A 7785-nucleotide genomic window follows, 5' to 3' on the forward strand; every position below is an offset into this window, starting at 1 on the left:
AACGCGATTAATTTTAGAAAGGACTATTCACCCCCTCTCTAGTCCGCCATCTCGAGCTCACAGTGGTGGTGGTGGTAAGATATCTAATTTTAAATTCAAGGAAAAAATAGACTATTGTGATATTGAAGGAGTTGAAATGACTTTTGCCACAAAGAAAACTCAAGGCCGGTAACTCCTGGACTGCAGCTTGAGAAAAGCCTGCTAGCAGCCCAGCAGCAAACGGGCCACTAAACACCTTAAACATGCTTTATCAGAGAGCAGCAGACCCATTATCGCTGTTTGAGCAGGAAGTGACAATTTTACCCAAACAAATCTAAGTTGTTTTTGCGAATACAAATCTAAGTTGTTCAATCTACATTCGATGTCTACTAGAAAATGTGACTGATTGGTAAGCTAAAAACCAGTGCTCTAATAAAGCAACAGATCTTTATTAAAATTCTTAATATAATTTCGTGCCAAATTTGAACTTATCTCAAACCGAAAAAGATATAGAATATATTGTGTCAAATTAACAGGACAAATGCATGCAGTTCCATTTCTATCTTATTTTTCAAAAACCTTTATGCATTCATTGTGTATAACTAAGTAAGAAAGCCGAAGAAAAAAAAATCATCAGTCATATACTACTCCTGTATGTACTTCTACATTGCCTTATTCTTTTGGTCACCGTGGTGAGCTGCAACTCCCTGTCCGTCGTGCACTTCGACACGGGCCGCGTGCCCTTGCCCCACCTCGGCGCCCGCGCCGTCCGCCGCCAAGTCCTCCACCTCGGCCCTGACCACCTTCTCCATGGTCATGGCGCCGACGTCGGACGCGGCCCTGGCGACGGCGCCGACGGCGGCCGACACCCAGGCGGCGCCGCGGGACGCGTAGGGGCTGCTGGCCACGACCTCCCCGGCCGCGGAGAAGGCGCCCCAGGCGCGCTCCGTGACCTGGAACCGCTCGTCGACGCCGCGCGCGGCGCCGCGGGCCGCGGCCGTGCCGAGGCTGAACTTGTCGCTGAGCCCCAGGCGGCGGTCCAGCGACGCCACCCGCGCCGTCGCCGTGGACAGCAGCTGCTGGTGCCGCTCGTCGAAAGACTGCGCGCGCCGCAGCGCGTCCTTGCTCAGCACGAAGCCCCTGGCCAGCATGGTGCTCACCACCTCCTCCGCCTTCTTCACGGCCTCCCCGGTCGGCGTTCCCGGTGCCGCCGGTGACCTTGCTTCTGTATGGGAGTAGGCTTCCGGTGGCAGTTCGTAGTCTTCCACTGGTGCGATGTTCACAGGAACATCGCCGCACATGCTAGATCCCTGCAATCAAGAGGAGATCGAAAGGATTTACTGAAAGTTAAAAAGAAAAATGTTGAGAGATAGATGCTAGACGGACGCAAGCTAGGTGTGCATGCATACAGAGAGGAGCAGAGCTGTGTCAGCTCCATGGAACTCCTTGAAGGTGACATAAGCGACCTGAGACGTCTCCGAGTCCCTGCCATGATTTAGAGCAGAAACAAGCCCATGGGAGTTGGGAAAAATTGTGCATGGTTTAGGACTTGGGAGTTGGCAAGGGAATCGATCACACCTTCGCATCTCGACGAAGTCGATCTCGCCGGAGAAGGAGAAGAACTCCTTCATGTTCTCCGCGGTTGCTGAGAGAGGCACGTTTGTCACCTTGATAGTTCTGACCTGAAGCAGAGAGAACACTAGATCAATCAATGAATGAGCTTTGGTTATTAGATTGTACTGTGCAGAACGAAACACATGTTACGTTGAAACGCTGAATATGTTGCTGAACATTGGTCACTGATTTGATCTTTTTGCCAAAGAGAACAGTTTTTGTGGTATGACCGTATGGACATCGACTAGGTTTTTTTGCCTACTCGGGCGGTGGCGCGGCGCTCCTACGTAAACCAGACCCACAGCAAAGGCCAGGTAGCTGCTGCAGACGAAACCTCCATAGTCGCGGAAACCGTAAACCAACCCAACTCACTGAACCTAACCAACCCATATACTAGACATTAGACACACGGGTTGGGTTGAAAATTAACCATAAGTCCATAACCCGGGAAACCCAGACCATGTACAGGCCTAAGTAGACGCAACAAAAACCACTAAAATTTTCCCCCTTGTAAAACACAGATAATATTGCCCGCCAAAAAAAAAACAAAAAACACATGAACGATATGAGCAGCAATGCAAGATATTGGTGGTGCAGGGAGATGGATCGTCTGACTCACGTCCGAGACATCGATGGTCCAATTGGGGGAAGTGCAGGGCTGTGGTGAAGGTGATGGTGATGGTGAATGGTGATGCTGATGGTGATGATGTGCAAATTTCAGCTGGAGCGACTCCTATCCTCAAACAGCCAGGGTCCAGCCGGACCTGCATTAGCAGACATGCATGACGATCATCAGCTAATCAGGGCTTATTCATGTTTTACCATCTTCCTGATGAAGAAACTGAAGCAAGGCACCTAGCAAGCATACTGGGACTAAACCAAGTTCAGTTCCATTAATTGACTATTAATTTGTCTACTTATTAACGGTTCCTTCTTTGTGCATTGAGCAGACTGCAGACCAGTGCAAAGTTGGAAAATACAGTGATGAAAGAATGGGCCTCGTCAGTCTGGGTGCGTCCCTAGCAACAAGATGCCCTTCTCGTTCTGTACTGTAAGAAAATCTCATGGATCCGATCCGAGCTAAAAACAACCCGCTGTTACTAATGTAGTATGTATGATGAGTTGATGACGGGGGTTTTGTTAGTTTGTTCTCTACAACATTAGTAACATCAGTGAAATCGATCTCGCTGCATGCATTGGTGTCTGCTTTCAGATTCTGAATTAAATCTCGTGTATGATTTCACTGCATTTATTCCATATTTCCATCACATCTCGTTTACTCAGGAAGGGAGAAAAACTATTCCATGATGGATTACCAAGGTAATACTGACCAACATCGACAAAATGCGCACATCAATCCGAACGCACTGAGAGATCAAATTGGGGAAAAAAAAGAACAGGTCGTAGATAACAACATGCAGCAGTACTCCAGTGCGATCACTCACCGCCATGAACGCACCAAGACGACGGAGCCGGGCTAAGACACGGTGATGGATCGGATCGATTCGATCTGCGGTGACGCGGCAGGGCAGACGAGTGCCTGCTGCTCACCGGCGTGTTGCTGTCCTGTTGCTCACCGGCGTGTTCGTGTGGGAGGGAGAGGGAAATAGCGAATGGGAGAGTGAGTGGAGCAGCGGCAACTGCGGTCCAGTCCAGAACCGCTTCTAACGGGCAAAGCATTGAGCACTTTTACACAGCCCTTCATGTCCGAGTCCGACCACATATGGAATGGAACTTCGTCTATGGCCGGCTCGGCCCAACTGACCCTTTAGCAGAAACGGAGGCCTGCCATGGCCCATACAGAAATATAAGCAAACAAAAAACTTTACGTCAGTACACCGGTTATTGTAGTTTCTCTCACGTGGTCTTCCATTTTTCTTTATTTAGTTGTTTTATCAAATATTTAGAAATAGCAGACCACTGATCATAAAACACAATATGTCACCTCCGGGCCGGGGTATGTGCTTGTTATTATTAGAGTACGTTCATTTTCCCATACTGCACGGTCACTGCTACTGGTTTGGTTTTTGCAGGCAACCGTATTGGGTTATCGTAGGCGGACCTTCAATTAACCGCCTGCGTTAATACCACTTTACGGAGGCCGGCGTTAATCCTATTAACGCAGGTGGTTCTCTCAAGGCTCAAGGCGGCTGCTTGTGTTAATATTCTTAACGAAGGCGGCCACTAGAAGAAGCCCGCCATCGAGGGCGTCCGCCTCCGTTAATTGATTAGCAGAGGTAGGTAGCTGCATACAAGGCGCCCGTCTCCGTTAACTCTTGTCCAGATTCAAAAACATTCATTTGCTGCCATTTTATTTGAATTCTGTTTTCATAATTTAAATACAGACACAAATATATATACTGAGAACCAAGACAATACGCATGCATAAAGCGCGTGCGCGCACACACACATACACATATCATATTGGTGTATCGTTATCGTCATAGCACGGACAACAAGTCACATATCATATACATATGAAACTAAGAGTTCAAATGTTTCAGAGTCCACTTTTTTCTAATCAAGATCAGCAATCTTGTAATCCTCTAAGTGTATCTGATCCCAGTTTCTGATCTTGTCGTACTTCTCATCCCATGCGATGTCGCTCTCGTGGTTGAAGCATGCTCTGTTTTGATGCACACATTTATGTATGATGAAGCTACATATGTCCGCTACGGTTCTTGTTAGGCACTTCTCGTCGATTCGTCTCCTTAATTTCCCACCATCTTTGTTAATTCATTAGCACCCCGTAGCTGATGCTGAACTTCTCGGACTCCATGAGGTACTCGCAACTGTAGAATCAACATAGTAGTGTCCCTGGAGGTTTTTTGACGCACTACACGATATAATACGACACAATCGATTAAAACATATAGAGAGTATGCATTGTTATTTAATTTGTACCGCATATGACTTGATACGTACCGAGATGTTGCGCCTAATGGCTATATTGTGGCCATTCTTTGCCTTGTTCTGCTCACTTCTTATGTCGACAGATTAGGGATCCTCAATTTACATCCTGTATGCGTTGTATGAAAACAATGGGAGTCAACAACAAATTCAATATGATTATTTGTGTAAAAGAATAAGTATTGTCATTTAAAAGTTCAATACGCTCTCAAATTCCTTGTATGACTCATTTGGGTAATCCAAAGAGTCCAATACAACCGCAGATGCAGCTGAGGATAGATTATGAATGTAATCCAGTAGCCGCTGTTGCCCGGACTGCAAAATTCAAATAATACAAGTTTAAACTAGCTACAGATACGATTCAACTAGCCTGACTTACCCGAATCAGTAGGGGGCAAGTAGACACCCATGTTCCTCGATGGAGTTCATGCAATTATAGATGTATGTTGCCACCTGATACTTAAGGGTGTTGCACAGAGTTTTCCGGAATTATCGTCTCTCTTCCGTGTTCATGCCCTTAAGGTCTGTAGCATCTTCTAGCAACTCGTAACCCGTGATGCATCTGTAGTTAATCTTCGTCGGAGAGAGGTAAATAAGGTTTTTCTTCATTTCTTTGCAGATGTGGTACTGCATCCTGCAAGGACAAATCATGCCAGTTATCTTCTTCCTAAAGTACCTATAAAGATGCAATGGAGTGAAATATATAGCTTGTAATTAACTTAAAGGGCTAACAAGGTGACTTGAGCGATGTCGAGATCCTTGCGCCGTAGCTGTCTATGCATGTTGTTACGAAATGGTGTCTGTTCCTAACAGACACCAGTGATCTCATCAACAGATGAATAGAACTAGCAGTTAGTTAGTATAGCAGTTAACACTACGAAGGGGCATGTCCCTTCGGTAGTAGATTGTTCCGGTGAACAGTTACATTTCCCCGAACAGTCACGTCCGTACGGCGTCAGTACAACACGACTCTTCACTTGTATATATACCTAGGAGATCGATGAAAGCAACAGTTGTTCCAAAATCTTGTTCATTTTCATTCACTTTCAACACGTTATCATGCACTTGCTCTCCCCTGCAAGCTGAGAAGCCAAGAAGAGTTCGCCAGCGCTGTTGCTACACTGCAACACAAGAAGAATGGTGCGTCGCTGAGTTCGCCAGAACAGAAGCCTTCTCCGTCACAAGTCATCGTTGAAGCAGTAAGACATCTTTGGTTTTCATCTATCGATGATGTTCTTACCTTGAGATGAAGTCGATCTGCGCCTTGCACAGCTCGTGCGGCAGCGGCCCCAGCGCCCTATGGCCAGACCGACGGACAGTTGTTGCTGGCAGCCCCAGCGCGGCTCCGAGCCTGCGCGGCCGGCGACCCGTGCGCCCACGGCCCCTGCGCTCGACAGAGGCGACCCTGTGCTCGCCTCACGCGCCCGGCGGCTCACGGCTCGCGGCTCCACGTGCCAGGCCAGACTCCGGCGTCCGGTGGCCGGCGGCGGCTAGGATCGAGGCGGCTAAAGGCCCCTCCCGCACCCACGGAGGCGGCTCCGTGCCTGCGTCTCGCGCGCGGTGGCAGCTCCGTGCCTGCGTCCTCGCCCCGGCACTCGAACTGATGACCGGCGGCGGCGGTTGCTTTTTACATGGCTGTGGCGGTGGGTGGTTACCCTAACCACCGGCTGAGCCCCTTTTAAAGGCCTGCGGCTGCAACTAGGCCGGCCCACAGGCCTGTGCCTTGCCACCCCCTCCATTTCCACTGTGCGTGCCTGCATGGACCCGCATGGGCCAAAATCAAGGATGCCGATGGATTCAAGTTTGGCAAATCAAGCTATTTACTGTTTTCATCAATTTAATATTTTCAGCATTAATTCGTATAAGACTCTGTTAGTCTCTTATAATTATGTGCCGTAAAATTAAGTACTCTTGTGTTTAGTCGCTGACTTTAACTATAGTTGTACTTGTGATATTTTATCATTGTAAAATATCCATTTATGATATTATTCAAAGTATTTGTCCCTGTATGTATGGCAAATCCAATAAATAATATCCTTGTTATTACGACCATGATCTTGCAAATTATTTATTCATTAATCAATTTTGCAATCGATCATTTTATTTAAGCCCCTTTTATGCTTTTTGACTTTAAAGCACTACGTGCTTAAATAATGGATGCGACATTTTATGTATATTTTCTCATCAATTGTATAACGCGCATGTTCCCCATTTGTTTGTTGGCCATACACAAGGTAGCACCACTGTTGCTACTGCGGGATCTACACTAAGTAAACACTTAGTGACTATCCTCAACGTGCGTACCTAACATCATAAAAGAGAACATTTGGTCTACATTTTTTCACAAAGATGACTACCATTAATTCGCATTCCTATTGGCCATACATAAGGTAGCACCATAGTTGCTACTGTGGGATCTACACTAAGTCCATAACTTAGTGACTATCCCCAACGTGCGTACCCAATTCGTTTGCGAATTGACTGAAGTCTACATCATTCTTGATGACTACCTTAAGACGTGTTTATACAACTTGCATAATTACTTGGCATCTACTGTTAATACAGACTATGCCCAATTTGAGGTCTACACTTTTATGGTGACTACCTCCATTATTTTATTATGCACATGAGATCTTTACACCATTAATAATACAAGATTTATCTTGTCTCTATCTTGCATCCCATAATTACAACACACCACAACATTTTAATAACTTAAAATGTTTTGATGGTTTGCCTCGTGTAGGATTAATGACTGTCAAAGAGTTTGATTTGCTTGCTCTAGACGGCCACAATTATCCCACATGGGCTATGGACGTAAAGGTTAGTCTTGCGTCCCGTGGACTTTATCGAGCTGTGTTACCACCCGAAGATGGTGTTGCACCTCTTGATGATCAACATGTATACACGGCCCTATATCTCATTAGGAGCCATATTCATCCTAATCTTAAGGCTGAATACTTGTTGGAAGAGAACCCACGAAATCTATGGAATTCTCTTAAGCAACGCTATGAACAACCAAAGGCACTTGACCTGCCTGCGGCCAACTATGAGTGGACGCAACTTCGCTTACAAGATTTTAAAACTGTGAGTGATTATAACCATGCTGTTCATAGGATTTGCTCAAAGTTGCAATTCTACGAGAAATAACCTACAAATGCGGATTAAATAGAAAAGACTCTGTCTACTATGCTTCCCTCTGAAAGGATTCTTCAACAACAATACCATGAAAGCTGTTTCCAGGTTTATTCTGAGCTTATACAAACTTTACTTGAGGCCGAA

The 7785-nt window shown here is 46.2% G+C and overlaps 1 long non-coding RNA gene and 1 pseudogene across 2 annotated transcripts; both read right to left on the reverse strand.

Annotated features, from left to right (window-relative positions):
- Nucleotides 1–480: 480 nt before the first annotated feature.
- Nucleotides 481–2363, reverse strand: LOC136531486 (binding partner of ACD11 1-like; annotated as a pseudogene).
- Nucleotides 2364–3983: 1620 nt separating this feature from the next.
- On the reverse strand, nucleotides 3984–6286 carry LOC136531487 (uncharacterized). 2 transcript variants are annotated; one of them, XR_010778043.1, is made up of 5 exons: nucleotides 5744–6286; nucleotides 5493–5624; nucleotides 4883–5137; nucleotides 4519–4612; nucleotides 3984–4429 (listed from the first exon to the last, which is right to left on the reverse strand). It is a non-coding gene; the product is annotated as an uncharacterized lncRNA (long non-coding RNA). The 2 variants fall into 2 exon arrangements; XR_010778042.1 differs by having other exon boundaries at nucleotides 4708–5137.
- Nucleotides 6287–7785: the final 1499 nt, after the last annotated feature.

Source organism: Miscanthus floridulus, unplaced genomic scaffold (genome assembly GCF_019320115.1).
Source record: "Miscanthus floridulus cultivar M001 unplaced genomic scaffold, ASM1932011v1 fs_363_3, whole genome shotgun sequence".
Lineage (NCBI taxonomy): Eukaryota > Viridiplantae > Streptophyta > Magnoliopsida > Poales > Poaceae > Miscanthus > Miscanthus floridulus.